Source organism: Propithecus coquereli, unplaced genomic scaffold (genome assembly GCF_000956105.1).
Source record: "Propithecus coquereli isolate 6110/MARCELLA unplaced genomic scaffold, Pcoq_1.0 Scaffold158, whole genome shotgun sequence".
Classification (NCBI taxonomy): domain Eukaryota; kingdom Metazoa; phylum Chordata; class Mammalia; order Primates; family Indriidae; genus Propithecus; species Propithecus coquereli.
Window position 1 is genome coordinate 4,658,380 of NW_012140302.1, and position 18,362 is coordinate 4,676,741.

An 18,362-nucleotide genomic window follows, 5' to 3' on the forward strand; every position below is an offset into this window, starting at 1 on the left:
GAATCTGAGGCCTGAGCTCTGAAAACAACCTTACCTGGCTTCTCACGATCAAAACACCTGGTCTGTTTATCAGCTGTCAGCCTCAGCTTCCACTTAGAAAGCCATGGACTCGATAACATGACCTCTGTTCAGGGCAAAGGTGACGGTAAATTACTGACTTTGTGTCTTGGAAGGGCAGAGCAGTTCCTAACTCTGTCTCTGGGCAGCTGCCAGGACAATGCCTCATGGTGGGGAACAGATTGATAAATACACTGATGGAGATTTACAATAAAAAGAACTAGAGAGTTAAAATGGCTTGATTTTTCTACGGCCCAAAGTCCACAAAACTTTGAATTTGTTTCCATCTAACTTCAAAGCTGCCTCTGGCACTGTGGATATACTGACATATCTCCCCACTGACCTGGACTCACTTTCTTCCCTCCCTACCCCGGTCAAGGGAACCTGAGGCCGGGGGCTGCGGTGTCTGGGAGTTGTTGACACTGACCCCCGGGAATGTGGTCAGACACTGAGCTGGGAGTCTGGACCCCGGAGTCTGGCGGACCGGGCATTCATCACACAGCCACGCTTTGCTGTGGCATTTGGGCCTGACAATGAGCGTTCATGACCTGAGCGGCGGAATGCTCAAAGCACAGCACCAAAGACCACCTCTGCTCGGGGCGAAGGAATAAGAAACAAACACCACAAGGAGGAATCAGATTTGACAGAGTCCCACGCAGCCGTGACGTGAATACTTACGCAGGCAGGGAGGTGGCTCCCGGTGGGCCAGCGGGGGCCCCTGAGACCACCTCCTTTATCTTGAAGAAGCACAGGTAAGGCAGAGAGGAATTCCCAAAGGTCAACCTGTCGAGCCCCCTGTCTCCAGGCAGGATGGCAACAGAGCCATCTGACTATGCTTCTACCCAGGTACACCTATAGCCCTCAGAGTAGCATGGGGGCGGGGAGGGACAAATGCAAATTTGGCAATAAAAATCAAGACATTTCCTCTGTCTGCCCAGTTATGACACAACCCTATTTGTAGAGAAATCAGCTGGGTGTCACCTAGAAAGCACACAAAATAAAGCACAGGGAAAAAAATGTGCTTTCATATTCTGACATAGCTACCAACAGTTACCTAGAAAATCATGGACTCCTCCAAAACAATTTCATATAAAATAGTTAAAACTTGTACAGTTTTTCACCAGGCACTGTGCTGAGGACTTAACAAGCACCTTCCCGTTTACCTGTCTCAATGACCCTAGGAGGAAGGGAATGTTATCTCCATTTTACAGATAAGAAAATTGAAGCACAAAGTCCATAACTTGTTGGGCAAGTTATTGAACGGCAAGGCAGGTAGGGTTTCCTGGAGGCAGAGTCTGAGATGGAGCAGGGCGGGCAGGAGGCTTGTTAGGAAGGGCGCTTGGAATCACAGTCCAGGGTGTGGGGAAGGGTGGTCACCAGGCTGTGTCTGTCACCCACTCGGCCTGAGTGCCAAAGCAAAGCTTTCCTGGGTGATGGATGATTCTTTAACTGGCAGACTCATGGACCCCAAATTGGTGATCCCCCAGGATGGAACCACGTTTAATAACTGGCTGATGAAAAAATGAAGGCCTCAGCAAAAATGACATGACCTCAACTCTGTACAGCTGTGTGTGTGTCTAGGCGTAAAAGAATCAGAAAAAATAAAAATGAGTTAGATCCACTGTAGGGATGACCTTGACATACAGCCAAGGGGAAGAAAAGTATGCTGCAGAGTAACATGTGTAGGAAGATTCGATTTCAGTGAAAAACAAACAGGCAAGACCCCTCGATACTTGTATGCACCCATGTAAGTATTTGTATGAACAAATGAAAGTTAAAAAAGGAAATATTACTAGGCCATTAACATTCATTACCAGGGTGTGTGTGGGTGGGTAGATACATGATTTTCTGTTTGTCTTTGTGTATCTTTGCATGATACTGATTCACTTGTTTAAGCAAGAAAGAATTACTTTCATAATATGGAGAAATCAAGTAAAGAGCACATATTTTAAAATGGCCCACCTAGTGCCATGTGTGTAGTGGCAGCCTGCATAAAAATACTATTTCATTCCCTCTCCTTCTTCCCTTCTGAACTGTTCATTTGGGGATGATCAAAATAAATATTTAATTTGAGGTGAAGAGTTTTCTCTGCCCCCTGCAACCACTGGAACAGAACTTCATTTTAACATTATCCCACACATAATACCTATCAGCCACCAAAATAAATCTGCCACTAAAATCTATAAAAATTATACCATTCTGTAGTCAAATAACAAAGCTGTAAACTCTCTACTGTTTGGTATTATTTGTGACCAAGCTTCTATTATGGTGCTAATGAAAGCTGATCATACCAAGCCAACTCCCAATTATCTTAGCGCATACACATGAAAAGCTCAGAGAAGCCATAACCCAACTTTTCACCACATCTGCTGACAAGAAATCAAGGAGTTGGTTTTAAGTTTCTCCCATCCTTCTGTGTCCCTGGATACCCCATAGAAGACGTGTTCTAGAGGGTAGGAGCCACCACAGAGTGGCGGGATGAGGACACAAAGCATCTGCATTGTCTATAATCCGGGTAGCCCTTGCCCATGTGGTAGCTTATGGCAACTTGCTCTTGCAATCCCATCAGTGCCTAGGCAAGACCTACTCATGCCTCAAGGGTTAACTCAGATAGGATTGCATTGGATCAAGGGTCTCATTGACACTATTTGCTAGCAGGAGTGGATTCTACAAGGTAATTTGATTTTTATGAGCCGCAAGCGTGTAGAAGGCATGAAGGAGACTTAGTGCTTCCTTGACTATAATGCAACATGTTAAATGTTATGACAGAGCTGTGTGCCAGGCTCATGGGAGTAAGGAAGATAAGGGGGTTGTAGGGAGCCTTGCAAAGGGAGTTTGACAGAAAAGGGGACACCTGAGTTGGCCGTGGAGGATGAGTAGACCAGGAAGGTAAGGATGGGGGAAAGGTCTTCCAGGTAGATAGAAAGAACTACCAACAAGGGTACAGAGGTGGGATGTTCTTGAGACTAGCGCAATAAAATGGAAGTTAGCCCTTGAGCAGTGACGGGCATTGCTAGTTGGCACAGCGGTTGGCCATGCAGGGGCACCTCACTCACACATCCTGGGCCCCACCTGTGTTGTCCTAAAAGGACACACTTTATCTCAGAAATCTCACAGTAGTCTTTCTTCATCACACCAGCTTACTGACTGCTTATTTTTTCCTACCACATCTCTTGTTCTGTCTCATGATACTGGACTTAGGTTTTGACTGTAGCCTACTTAGTTTTCCCTCTGTGTGGCTAATTGCCAGTAACTAGAACAATCATCACAGCGGTAGCTAGTGTTTGCTGAGTGCTTACTCTCAGCCAAGGGCTGACAACCCTCAAGACCATCCCAAGGGAGGTATTATACTATTTTATTATTATCCCCACTTTTCAGATGAGAAAGCCGATAATCAGAGAATTGAAATAATTTGCAAGATCTTTCAATAGGTAAGTGGCCCAGAAATCATACGTAGGTTTGTCTGATTCTAGAACCTGTATTCGTAAAGACCATGCTGTATGACCTTCCCTAAACTACTATACTTGCTCTGTGCATGTCTGACATCCAGAGCGGGAGCCAGCAAACCTTTCCTGTAAAGGGCCAGATCGTAAATGTTTTTAGTTTTGTAGGCCATACAGTCTCTGTCATATCTACTCAACTGGGCCATTGTAGCATGAAAGCAGCCATAGACAACACACAAATGAATGGGTGTGGCTGCGTTCCAAAAAAACTTTACCTATAAAATAAAGTGACAGCCTGGATTTGGTTGTCAAAACTGCCAACTCTTAATCTGCAGTATTGTGTTCATTCATTTAGCCAATGTTTATTAAGCATCTACTTTGTGCCTGGCACTGTTCTAGGCTCTGGGGATACAGGGAGAACTACACAAAGTCCTCACCCTCTTGACACTTAAATCCTAGCAAAGTTGTGGCTGTTTGTTTTGCCCATGCCTGGTACCCTGAGTCCTAACTTTAGTGCTTTTCACTCCTCTCTTAGACCAGTGGTTCTCAACTTAGACTTCAGATCACCCGGGGAGCTTATAGACCTCTCAATGCCTGGGCTCCATCTCCCAGAGATTCTAATTTAATTGGTTTGAAGTGGGCCCAGGTATCGATACTTTTACAAGATCTTTATGTGGTTCTAATGTGCAGCCAGGGTTGAGACTCAGCACTTGGATAGCTGTTTGCTTTCTGTTTCTTCTGCTTACTTGCTATGTGAAATAGGATGAGTCTTTTAAGCCTTCAGAGCTTGGTCTGTAAAATGTAGTTAATACCAATCTCATACAATTGTTATGATATTTAAATGAGACAAATGTAAGGTACTGTCATCATTGTGCCACTATTCTTAGGTTTTAATGTTAGGTACTGCCTCAGTGATTTCTCTCCTTATTTTTTGACCCAAGACAGTGTTTGGGATTTTTAAAACAAGCTCTATAGAGAGAGAGCTCATTAATAACCCAAGTTCGTGGGTGAGTGAGCTGGTGGCCTTTCCTTTCTTCCAATAGAGGGTTACATGGGGCTGTTTGCTTGGCATAAGGAGCACTGTTCTGTGCCCCACTTTTGCATTAAGGGTCTCCGTCTCCAGGCTGAGATATCTGACCTTTGAGCACAACTGTTAAGCCTCAAATAAGTGGCTTATTTACTTTGACTTGTGGACATATGTCCAAGCCATGTATTTGCATGAGCTTAGAAATGGAGAGGCTAAAGGCATTAATATTTTGCTAAGCACTGAGCAATTTTGTGGGTCCTTCCCATATGTCATTTCATCTCATTTTCACAACGCTGGGATGTGAGAATAGTTACTGTTCTCCGTTAGCAGATGAAGAAGTCTCAGAGAGGCTGAAAAGCTTGTGATCTGCCGGTGCCAGAACTCAAATCTCAGTCTGCTTGATTCTAAAGCTCTTTCCCTGGAACCATGGGGCATCCTACAAATAATTCTGCTCCTCTTTGGCCAGGATTTAAAGAAACATCAAACTGCCAAAGTCCATTTTTCTCACGGTCTTTTTGAGGAGGAACTCAGAAAGAAACCCGCAACACGTGCTAATGACCATAGTCTGATAAGCCGTGGACAGCACTAGCATAACGAATCAGGCTCAGAGAAAGGGCACTTCCTCCCTCCACAGCCTCTTGACTGTGTAGTTTTAGAACCTCATAATGAAACAAAAAACAAATAAACCGAAAAATGTGAGGAGAGAGTTGGAGAAATAGATGCTGCCAGGAGGGAGGAATTCACTGACCCCCAATCTGGGCCATCTCAAGAGAAGTTGGCCACTGGCTGAGCCTCTTAAAAGCTTAAAAGTCATCCCAGGCCATGGTTAAAGAGCGAGCTTGGACAAAACAAAAACAAATGTGATCTTCAAAGTCTTAAATGTCAACTTGAAGGATAACTTAGAACCTCTGGGATGGGCCAAGAGGACCTGCAGCTGCTCTCACCAGCGTTAGATGCTCCTTCTTTCCTTTAGAGCAGTCACTTCCCGGAAAACGTATCGATCAGGGTTCAGGAGGCAGCCTCCTACCTCGCACCCAATGGAGATGTTTATGATGGCTAAAGCTTCCATTCCTCACAACCCACCACATTCTCCATGACCCTGACCTGAGCACCCAGGACAAAAAGGGGCTGCCTAACCAACCTCTGACCTCAGGTTTATCCTTCAAGATTCAGTCAGTTCTTGACCCTCCTAGCCCACCATACATACACTACCTGCTCCCCACCCTTCCCCCTCCCCAGAGAGCACAAGCAAAAGAGTGATTTCTAGGCCAGACATCCAGGAGGCCTGGTGCCTTCTCCCTACCCTCAGGATAATGGACCAGGCATGCTCATGGATAATCCTCACTGGTCACCTTGTCTAGAGGGAGGAAGTGAGGGTGACCTGAGCCCTAGAAACTCTAACCACTGGCCTTAAACCATGGAAAACATGTAGCTAGATTTAGGGAGAGGTCTTGCCATCCTAGTTCCTGATGGTGGGAAAACTGAAAAATAAAAATATGACATTCCGTTTGTTAAGAGTCTATAACATTTCCAGCTCTGTTCTTAGTCCTTTTGCACAAATGTTATTTTCACGATGACTTGGTGACATAAACACTCTCCCCATTTTACAGATGAGGAAGCCAGAGCTCAGAAGGAATAAGTACTGTATCCCAGGTTACTAATTCATATACAGGTCACAGTTCTCTCTGTCTCTCTCAGGGCAGCTGCCCTGAAGTCTGCACTCTTTCTACTGTGTCAGGCTGCGTTTGAAATCCAGGGCTGAATGACACGGTATCCTTGACACAGAGTCTCTGGCTGAGAGATCTAGAGGGTTATCTGCTATCAAAGTCAAGGACATCCTCCAAGTTGTTCTTTCTACCATGTGTGCTTGCCCTTTGCATCTTCAAGAATGCCTGAGAATGCACCCTCTCTAATTCATCTAATCTCAGAGATGACCAAAGAGCTGACCAGACGCTTAGGCTGATAGAAGGAGTGGTGAGAAGGCTTCAGTGTCAGCCTAAGCATCTGTGGCGGGAATTCATTGCAGGTTTGGGGTTGGTGAAATGTCTCCTAGAACAATCCCAGAAGGGTCAGGATCCCACTGGCCCTCTGGAGAAACCCTACACCTCGAAAGAGCCGAAAGCCCAGTTGCCACCCGCAGCCCTCCTTGAGGAGTCCTGTGCTGGATGAGGGTATTTCTAGGAATCCTGCTCTGATGGGTACCCTCTGTGCCTGGATATTTAGCCTTCTATTTTTAAATAATGGGCATGAGTGAGAACATTTAAACTGGCTACTTCCATTGGCCCCACTAAAATCAAAGAAGAAAGCTTCCTCATCTTTCAGCCTCTCTATGCCTTGCCCACCACCCGTGCTTACCCTTTGTCTTCATTCTTTACCCCTGCATCCAAGGCTATCCAGTAATAGGGAGAGTTTAACCTATTCTGTGTCAAAAACTTGGAGGCAGGGAGTTGGGAAGAAGGACCAGGGAGAGAACACATTCTCACAGAAGGCAGTAGCATTTCAACCTCCTCCACACTCGCCAAAAGCAACAGCATTCACAGGCCTTCCTATTGGTCCTGCACTGACTGTCTCCACCTTCTTGAGCCCCTGGCTTGCTAAGTTCTAATGCCCGGGAGAATTTTCTCTCCTCTTTTTGTCCTGATGGGGGCACAAGTATTCCCTCAGCATCCAAGGATCTGGAGGAAACGGTCTGAAAACTCAGCCAGGAGTTAGGAGCCAGAGTGTGCAACTACCAAGGAGTAAGACAATAATAGCACAGTTGTTTTCTTAAAGGAAGAAATGGGGGTTAGATGTAGTTCCCAGCACAGATGAAGAAATGTACCATTTATACTTCCATGCCCGAGGCCACGGCTGGCCATCACCACAGTCATGTATGTGTAAACACGCGCTCCATGCGCATCTCCTGGCGACCCAGCCATCCTGTTTACATGCAATCTTGTTTACACTGCCCACTGCCCACAGGACTATTTCCTTCTTCTTCATTACCCTTCAGATGACAACACACTCCTGAAGTTACCAAATGAGTCTATTTCTGACGTCGCTGCCTGCTCAGTCTTTTATGGCACTTCCCTGGAGATCAATTTGTAAAATTTCTAAAATCTTTCTCAAATCTCAACTTCCTGTGAGCCTGTTTTTACATGCAGATTTCCTCCCTGTCCCCTCATTCTCTCATTTTTTCTAGGACATAGGGAGAATCCAGTAATCTTCCTCCCACCCAAACATCGTAGGTTGGCTCTATTGCAAAATACAAAACCAGAGACCTGGCTAGAGCAAAGCTGAAAATTCTGGCTGGCTGTGGCCACTCGTTGGTGGAACCCAGCAATTGGCATGCAGTGCCCTGCATTGTGCAATCCAGGCTTGACGGACCCCTACAGCCCTTTCCTCCCGCCCTCAGTGGAACAAACTTTCCCCTCCGGGTCCTAGGGAAAATCCAAAACCCCTTCTTCAGCTGGCTTTTCAGAGAAATCCAAGAAACTAAAAGCAAAACTTGGAAGGGGAAAAACACAAAACTTTAAACGTTTGCTTTCATTCCATGTAGGCTTCAAGGAAAACCTATGGGGACTTTTTCCTGGAAAGGTGTGATTTTCCTTCCCACCCCACCGAGAAACTTTCCAAATCCACCACAAAATTGCGGAGAAGTGGCCAAGGCGAAGAGAGAGAAGAGTTAAATCAAGCCCAGACCTCAGCAATCTGTGTTCAATTTTGATAAAAATCTCTCTCCCTCTCCCCCACCCTCCCTTCCTCCACCCCACAGCTCAGACACGTCTCTTTATGTTATGAGCTTGCATCTTGTTTGGGGCACCGCGGCACACGGCACTCTCAGAGAACCTGGCAGTACCCCACCGTGGCCATGTGGCAGAAACATCCGTCCCACTCCCCAGGCCGGGCTGGACACAGGGCCACAGAGTCCTGGCCACCACCACCTCCGCGTCCTCCTCATCCACTTTACAAAATTACCTGCCTCCAGGCCAGATGCCTCCTCCCCTGGTTGAGTCAGAGTCCCCTGGCCTGGTGAGGTCAGGACAGGAGGCTGGGCTGCAGCCGCAGGTGCTGAGAGCCCCAGCGTCGGGACCCCTTTCCCGGGATGCTCCTTCCCTGGCCCGGCGTCCCACTGCCGCTGAGAACAAGAACCTCACCGCCGCCGCTGCCCTGCCCGCTGGCCAGAGGCCAGGCCTGCAAGCGGGAGCTGGGGGCTTGTGAAGACTTCCACCCACCCAAGTGAAGGCACAAGCAGAACCGGGAAAAGCCACCACTAAAAAGTTGTCAGTTTAGGGGGATACCTTCTAAGTTTGTCCACTTGTGACAACAAGGAGTCAGATTTCAAACCACAAAAAAATTTTTTTTTATGTCTTCCAAAGACATTTCCTGCGTTGAGATGTGCCAGTACAGACAGACACACACATGCAAACACACACACACACACACACACACACACACACACACACACACATACGCCCTGGGAGCCCACTCCAGAGTCAGCGGCTCCTGCAAACACTTAGAGAAACAAAACAGCCAGCCTGCGGGGCTGCTGCCCTCCCGAGCCCCACTGCGCGTTCGAGAGAAAGCAGAGGGAGAGCGCGGCAGAGCGGCCCGGCCCGCCGCGGAGCGCCCCGCCGCCCCGCCGCACTTACTCCGCGCCCGCGGCGCCGCTGCCCGCAGCCCGGCTCCGCGCTCGCGTCCGCGCCGCCCGCCGCTCGCCGCCCGCCGCGCTCTGCTGGGTCCGGAGCAAGCGCCCGCTTCCCTCCAGGCCCGGCCTCGCGCCCGCCCGCCCTCCCCGCTCTGACGTCAGGCGCCTTGGAGCGGGATATTTATGGCAAGGATACTCTGAGTTTTCCCTAGGTAGAGTTCTGATTGCAGCTCCCGGGGATTTGTAATTTTCACACTTTGAGCCGGAGCCGGGGGGAGGGAGGCAGGCAGAGAGCAGCCGGCAGGGCGAGGTGTGCACACAATGAGGGTAGCTGTTTCCCGCTCTGGCAGGGAGCCTCCTCTGCGCTCCCTCTGTTTGGGGAGCATGTGCGGGTCAAGGAGGCAGAAGTGGCCACCTGGGCAGCGGGTCCCTCCTCCGCTCTTCCTCTGGGCGACCCGAAGAGGCCTGTTCCAAGACGGTTGCTGGGGGAGTCCGGCGCCGCGGAGTCCCTTCGCGGGACAGTCTGTCCGGGGAGGTGCTGGGCAAGAGGGCAGAGAAATCAGGCACAACAGAACAGCTAATTAGGAGTGCTGGTCCACACCCTAACAACTTTTCCACTTCTTTTCTGGGAGTGTGTATATATATATATATATAAGGTTTATTTTTATTAAATTACGTTCCACACTCCCTGCCTCTGTATAGCTTTCCTAACTCGATGCCAGTCAAGTCATCTTACTTCATTGCTTATATACATAGTTTGAGCAGTTTACAATAGTTCTTATTCATACTTTTAAAAATTGCTTTTAATTTTTTTTAAAAATGTGATCATTGTCTGTCTTCTTGACTGGACTGGAAATTGCCTTAGTCAAAAGCAACTGTCTCCTCCATGATTGGAACTACCCTCAGGGTGAGTGTTTGAGCTTATCTATTTCCTATTTTCCTTATGTTCCCAGGAATCCCTCTGCAAGTAAATGATGTCCCCACTGCGTGCTGCCCTGCATAGAATTTTCAGGATGTTCAGCTCCAGATTCTAATGGTCATCTGTTTCTCCACCTAGCTGAAGGGGCTTAGAGAAATGGCTGGTTAAAGGGCCATCCTTCCAAAGAAAAAGAGAGTGTAATGCATTGTCCTTCATGGTTCCCAAGGATTGGAGAACAAACTTAAAATGATACGCAACAGATGCAAATTACTTATACAGTTAGATAACATAAGTGTTTAGTATTCGACTCCCCATTAATGAGAGGGGGCACGGATAACTGCAAATCATCATTAACACACAACTAGAGTGAACGTCCCATCAGCCCAGACGGAGTAGGCGTGGAGGTGTGTTTGAACCACAGCTACAGTGCAGCAGGGACTCAAAGACTCGGCATGTGTTTACCCCTTTGGCAGCAGCTGGCTAGGGCCGACTGTCAGAAGGAACCAAAGTCCTGGGGTTGGTCCTCTTGGTAGGGGACAGCCATGTTTTGATCCAAGCCACAGAAGGCCCCGGAGCCCTGCTGTTGGGTCATTGTTAGGTGGCTGTCCTCAGCATCATACCCCACTTCCACCTCCCTCCATCCTCTCTCTCATGTCGAGGCTCATGGCAAGGTGAGCTCTGTGCTGCAGCAGACACTGCACATTGGCTCCTAGAAGCCATTGAGAAATCCCTTCTCCCTTGCCTTCCAACTAAAGAAGCTAGAAATCTACAGTGTTCACTATCCCAGACTCTCCTGTAGCTCAAGATAGCTATGAGACTCAGTTCTGACCAGTGAGATTGGAATGCAGAAGGCAGAGGACAGTTTCCACAAAAACTCTTTAAGAAAAGGTCAGATTCAGATGGCATTCCTTTGACATTCCCTAGTTCTCCTTCCTCCGTGTCTTCTCTCCTGGAGCACTGATAGCATGCCTGGAGATACAGCATCCACCTCGAAACCTTAAGAACAAAATCTACTCACTTAAGGGCAGTGGAGCAGGAAGATAGAAGGAGCCACGGTCCTAGATACCACCCATAAGTGGCTGTGCCTCTCTCTGACTTTCTTGCTAGGCAAGAAAAATAACCCCCTATATGTTTCAATTATTATAATTGAGTCTTCTGTTATTTGCAGCCAAATATAATTTTACCTAACATACTTTCATCATTCACCAAAATACAATACTGGGACAATTACTGAGCATTACCTTACAGATATGACAAGCATGTTTAACATGATGCCTTGCATTTGCATAACTCTTTATAGTTGCCAAAGCCTATTCACCTATATCTCCTCTGAACCTCAAAACTTTGAGAATTATCAGTAAAACCTTTTTTAAAAATAAGAAAAGACGACAGCTGATAAGTGTCCTGCCCCAGGTTGCTTGTCAGCAAATGAGGGAGCTTAGATCCTAACCTAGTTCTTCTTACTTCAAGTCTGTGTATTTTCTACAACATCTTTAATAACACAACAAAAAACTCTGATAAAGAACCCTCATCCCTTCTACGTCAGTATGAATCCTATTTAATTTAACCAAGATGGAACAGATTGCGAATAAATTCTGTAACTGGAAATTGCCACAGCCCACTGGCAATCAAGTCCAGTCCTCTGTCTCTCCTCCCCTCGCCTCTCCTGCTACCCACTGACATCCTGCCCTGAGTCCCTGCAGGTGTTCATTCTGAGGTCGCATGGCCTTTTAGATGAGTCCAGTCTTGTCGTTCTTTATTCTCACATTTTTTGAACTGTTTAGACCACCCCTTTCTCAAGGTGCTGCCCTCTCTCCTGGACATCTTGCCAGCACATCTTTCTTTGTGCAGTTTCTCTTCCTGGTTCCTCTTCTTCCACTGAGGTCTCAGTGTTCCAGGGTTTGGTCAGCAGCCATGCTTTTCCTGAGCATCACAGACTCTCCTCTCGTGACCTCATCCTTTCTCATGAATTCTACCACAGGCTCAGTAACTGTCTGGGAAAGTCAACCCTCGTGTCTACATTCAAATTTCTGCCCAGTTTCCTCTCAACTTTAATCCCTCTTTTCTCACTACTGATTGTCTATATTTCCCAGCATATGGTGAGTATTAAATAAATGTCATCTATTTTTAATTATCATTGTCAAAATAAAGAGTGCAGGAAAGTCACTAAGGCATAAGAGAGTTTTATGACAGACGCATTTCTACTATCAGGAGCTATAGCGTAACCATCCTCCCTTGGAAATCACTCCACAGGCCAATCTAATTGTCTATGGTCATAAGAAAAGGTCAAGGAATTAATAGAAATTAGTAGCAGCAGATCAAATAGAAGCAAAATGGCAGACCTAATGAGAAATAGAATCTCTTTAATTCTCATTACACGCGGTGTCTGTGAAAACCTGTCTGCAAGATTGACACTGAGTAGCTTCATTTCAGGCAAAGAGAAAGAAAAGATGAAATTAGATTAAAGACAGGGCCAGAGACTTAGAGGTGGCAGGTGGGGGGCAGGACAAGGATGGGAACAGGGAGAGTGAGGCAAAGGAGTAACAGAATATTCTAGGTCTGGGAGAGTGAAGTGTCCATCCCTGCCCAGGTGTTCTTACTGAGGTTCTACTGGGATGAGGAGCGAGAGAAGTTCATAAAATACGTGGATCTCAGTGCTAAGGAGCACTGTTTGAGGTTGTTGAGCCCTAAAGAGTCTATGAAGTGGAAGGGCCCTCTCCAGGGTCATCTGATTCACCCCCTACCTCCAACCTTGCCTGTCACAGAGGCCTAATATAGGTGGAGGTCTCTCCTTTTCCCAAGAGTGCCAGGAAGGGGTTCCATCCTTCTTCATCTGCATGCTCCAGGGATGTTCCCTGGACATACAGTGAGGCTTTGTGAAGCACACCACTCATCTGGAAAATCACACCTGCTTGATGCAGAATCCTCAAATAGCTCCTTGAGGTTGGCCTGGCTTCCAAAACCCACCATGCACTTCCAGGACCCAGCCTATCACGGTGGGAAGCAGGCTTCCCAGAGGCAGCTCCTTGCTCACTCTCCAGGGGTAGAGCTCCTAGTCTACACCATGTGGACCACAGTAACACTTGGGAAAGACTTTTTGAAGAATGAATGAGACCTCCATGAATATGTCATCTAATCAATACGAGGCTCTCCAAGAATGACATACTCCTTTCCCTGGTTTACTGACCCTGGCTATAGCAGATGGTGAAGAGAACTCAAGCGTTAGAATCAAAGACCTTGGTTAAATCCCTAGCCCCACCTCTCACTGCCGTGTGCCATCAGCATGACAGGTAAATTTCTCAAGCTTAGTTTTTGTGATAGTTAAGTTCATGTGTCAACTTGACTGGGCCATGGTGCCCAGATATTTGGTCAAACATTATTCTGGTTGTTTCTGCAAAGATGTTTTCTGGATGAGATTAACATTTAAATTGGTGGACTTTAAGTAAAGCACATTACCTTTCATTATGTGGATAGGGCTCATGTAGTCGACTAAAGGCCTTAATAGAACAAAGACTGACCTTCCCACTTCCCATACCAAGCAATAGGGAATTCTGCCAGCAGGCTGCCTTTGGACTCAAACTGCAACTCTTTCCTGGGTCTCCAGTCTGCTGGCCTACCCTGCAGATTTTAGACTCACCAGGCCTCCCCAGTTATGTGAGCCAACGCCTTGAAATCTATCTACCCCCCGCACCCATTCAACAATGACATGGGATGAAGACCATTTCATCCCAAAGGATTGTTGTAAAGGTCAAATGAATCAAAACGAATTGAAAGCCTCTATTTCGGTAAGTTTTTCCAAGACTGGGGAGGAGGAGGATCACATAGAATCACTCAGGTCTCTCTCATCCCACCACTTGGACTGTCACAATCAATCTGCCACCCCCCAAGCTCTGTTCAGGGAGGTGTCAAATTGTTATCAAAGATGCTATTAATGCCTAGAAGGCAGAAGGAACTTGTTCTGAACTGGACCCAGTCCAGCACCGACACATCACACATCCGTTATTTTGATTGTGGGTCTGATCATGGACCTATCCTACTTCTCTCAGTTATAATGAGGGCTATAATCTCCATTGTTTAGAACAGGAGTCCTGGACTTCTATTATCTGACAGTAATTTCCAAGGATACAACTAAAGAGAAAAAATGTCCATGGCTACCACAATTTCTTCCTGAAAAGTAGCTGTCGGTAGGACCTGAACTTCGTATCACAGCAGTTTGAAGATATTTTAGGTCCTCATTGTCATGTGGTGTAGTAGAAAGGCCTCAGAATATGGCATCAGAAAAATCTGGTTTCTAGTTCCAGCTCTAGCTCTTGCAACTAAGAGCATTATTTCACTTCTCTGCAAAATATGGATTAATAGAAGGATCAATCACATGGTGCTAGAGCAAAGATTAAATTACAGAATGTTTGCACCTTACAGATGACCAATATTCTTATATATGTTTTCCTCTCTTTGACCTTTTTCCTTCCTCCGCACCCCTCGACACACACAGCTCCTCTGTTAGCTAATATCAAGAATGAACTTAATATTAACATACAATTCCCCAGGTTCCTGGCATTCAGCTCTCTGCAAACCTCTTTGCCCAGAGCTAAGAAATCTCCCCTGGCTCAGACATAACCACACCAAATAGACAGCAATTGGAAAATTGCCCCAATAAAGGCTGTCTCCTGCAAGAGGAGCAGGACTGCATTTTTGAGAAGCCTTCTCAGGTTGTTTGCAGCGGCTTTGAGGGTCAGCTCTGCTGCCTTGCCTACGTCAAAACCTTAAGTGTTTAACCACAAGACATACAATCCTGGGACATCGTGGCGGCGGCCCTCCACCCCCACAGTGAGGCAGGCCACGCGTGTGTCTAATCTGGTATGTGGCCTCCCTCGGAGGCCAATAAGGCAAACCCTGGCCCACTGCACCACACCTGGCCAGATGTGGGATGGCATATCACACAGTGAGCAGAGTGCTTGAGTGGGTGGGAAATCGGGTGGAATTCTTTCATGATCCCCCCTAGATAATCCATAATCAAAGCCAAAGTCCCCAGGCTGGGGAAGGCCACACCTGTTAGTAGCCACCAGTGCTTATGTTATTTCTGGAGCCAGAGTACTTGTACCATTGTGATCACATACAAACCTCCATTATGACCCCATTTTCAGTAGCTCAAAACCCTTTGGAAAATAATGCTCAGGGCCAAATGTTCCAGTTAGCTTCAGGGTAAAATTGTATTTTGGAATATTTAAAAGAAAAAAAATTTTCCTAGATGACCTATATTTGGGGTAAAGATGGGTAACACACACACACACACACACACACACACACACAGAGGTGCACACGTACACTTTTCTCCATTGAAAAATAAAACGTTGCTTACAGTGTTCAAGATGTGTGACTTTGGGCTGGCAAATATACGTGTGTGCAACTGAGCAAAGACTCAGAGACTTTGGGAGAAGCATGACACATTTCATCATTCAGTGGTTTTGTCTTTTAAAGGAAAATATCTTAAAAATGGTGAAGTGATGATGTTAGGAATCTGTTCTTAATTACCACTCGGTAACTTGGCAATCTGTTTTATCCCATTCATTTCTTTTGGAAAGTTCTCAGCAACTCATCTTTTCAGCTTTGTGTATGCAATCACATACACAGATGTAAAAAAAAAAAAAGAGAAAACTCACCAGTGGTTGCCCTTGGAAAGAGCACACAGGACATTTGCACACTTAACACAACCTTCTGTGGGTTAAATATTCATAAGCACAGATTTTCACACACTGGGGGGTTTCATCAGCGTCCAATAAACTTGTCGGACTGTTGCTCATCTGTGGTTTGGGATCCTAGTGTGGAGGCCTTTCTTACTTTCTTTAAAAGAAGAAAATGCAAAGAAACCCTCCACTGACACTGTTGTTCATTCAATCCTGCTAAATGCCAGACACTGTGGTAAGCCCTGGAGGTGTAAAATGAGTGAGATGGGGTTCCTATCCATAGGAATTTATAGTCTAGTGAAGGGACCACATAATCAAGCTTTACCACAGTCAGGTTAAAAACAAAAACAAAAACACATGAATCTTTCAGAATTCCCATGGTTAGGAGGAGGTGAAGGTCAAGCATACTGCCTCCCTTAGGGAGTTTTCTGAATGAGAAGGAAAATACCTTTCCTTTCCATTGGCACCTTCCGGGCCAATATTTCCAAAATATCTTCTACATAATGCTAATTCCTTGAAATGGTTGGCCACAAAGGTAGGAGAGGGTTCTTCATGGTCAAAGAAGCTTGATAAAACTACATATTCTACAAGCCCCCTTGGAAACTCACAGTGCATATTTAGCATATTGAAGGTTCTGAGCATTCTTGCAGCAAAAGAGATATGCGTAGCTTTGCTTAACACAGTGTTCCCCAAAGTTATTTATTCATAGGATCCATTTTTCACATAACATCTGTGAACATCCCAGAACTTTAAGAAACATTGTTTAGTCTATGAAAGAAGAAGAAGTCTATGAAAATAAACACAAGTGTAACAGGATGCTGAATTAGAATTTTTCTTAATGAAGCAGCAAGATACAATAGATAGGAAATTCTAAAATAATGTTTCAGGGTGAGAAGCAGATTTTCAAAAGGAAATATCTGGGGACCAGTTTTATGCTTCTAAAATCCCTTCCTATGAGGAGTTTATAAAAGAATTGAAAGTGTGGAGGTTGAGAAAGAATCTTATGAGGAGCATTTCTTTGAGAGACCTGCGTAGAATTTTTTTCTCCACTCCCACAGTGAGGAGAGCTTCAGAGGGATGACTCAAGGACCTCACTAAGTGCTCCCTAAAGTTGGAAATTGTGGGCTGTGTTGGACTCCAGCCCAGAAATCTAGAAGACAAGAGACACAGATGTTGAGTTGATTTGGTGGTGGATTAAAGGAGAGTAGTTGCTTTGTTGGGAAGGCTGGCACTCCTCAAGCTTGCCAGGACAAGGATTAATGCATGTTTCCTGAGGCCCATATGTGGGTTACATGAGAGAGGAAGTTAGCCAGGAGCTATTTTTAGATCTTATCCAAGAGGACTACCTCGAAAAATTATGAGACCACAATATTGAGAGTTGGTGTGAAGTAGACCATTGGGAAACCAAGCCAAGTAAGGAAGAAGCAGCTGAAGAGAGAGAATGTGCAGCCAATGTTATAGGAGTTTCAGTTAGAGAGGCCCAACTGAATAGGCTCTGAAGAACCCACCAAAGGTCTCACAGAAGAAAGCGTCTGATAAAGCCATTTTACAACTGTACGAGTCAAGTAAAAACTTTCCCGTGGAAGGAGGAACTTCTAGCTATGGCTGAGAAAGAAGGTCAATATTTCTTATCCCCCAAAAGCAACTATAAATCTGGATATGATTGACAAAAACAACCATTTCAGCACTCTGAAAATCAACCAAAGGCGTATGACACTCTGAGAAGCATTTATACTTTAAAATAAAAGTAAGAATATTAAAAACAAAACTGAGCGGAAACATCATTGTCTGCATGCTACAGACTTTACAGATTCAGCCAAGGCAAGTTCCAAAACAAACAAGCAAATGAAACAGCAACAGCACCTTTGGGGCAGCAAAATCAGAATCCAAAGTTGTTACAACAGACTATCTAAAATGTACAGTTTTCAACAAAAAATTATAAGACACACAAGCAGTAAATTGTGACCTATATGCAAGAAAAAAATGCAGTCTGTTTTGAGTGTCCTCAAATGCTGGATTTAGCAAAGACTTAAAAGCAGTTACTATATGTTTAAAGAACTAAATAAAGGAATGCTTAAAGAATTAAAAGAAAGAGCAACAATAGTGAATTAACAAATAGAGATTCTCAATTAGGACACAGAAATTATTTTAAAAGAACCTAATAAAAATTCTGGAGTTGAAAAATACAACTAAAATTTAAAAATTTGCTAAAAGGGCTCAGTAGAAAATTCAAGATGGCAGAAGAAAGAATCAATGGACTTGAAATAGATCAATAGAAATTACTAATCTGAATAACAAAGAGAAAAAAAGTGAAGAAAAATAAATGGACCTTCAGAGACCCGTGAGGAAAAATAAACTGTGCCAAAATTCATATAGTAGGAGTCCCAGGAGAGAGAAGATAGAAAGGGACAGTAAAAACATTTAAAGACATACTGGCATAAAATTTCCAAAGTTTAATGAAAATCCTGATCTGCTGATCCAAGATGCTTAACAAATTCTATGTGAGACAAATATAAATAAATTCACACCTAACATATCATAGCTAAACTCTTAAAACACAAAGAGAAAATCTTGAAAGAAGCAAAAGAAAAATGACTCATTACAC

At 45.2% G+C, this 18,362-nt stretch overlaps 1 protein-coding gene across 1 annotated transcript in view; it reads right to left on the reverse strand.

Annotated features, from left to right (window-relative positions):
* The window catches only part of DAAM2 (dishevelled associated activator of morphogenesis 2), a 105,231-nt gene extending 96,033 nt beyond the window's left edge, over positions 1 to 9,198 (reverse strand). Inside the window, exon 1 of the mRNA XM_012640892.1 lies at positions 9,159 to 9,198. The gene's annotated coding sequence lies outside the window, so the exon portion shown is untranslated. The remainder of the gene's footprint in view (positions 1 to 9,158) is intronic.
* Between the last annotated feature and the right edge of the window lie 9,164 nt (positions 9,199 to 18,362).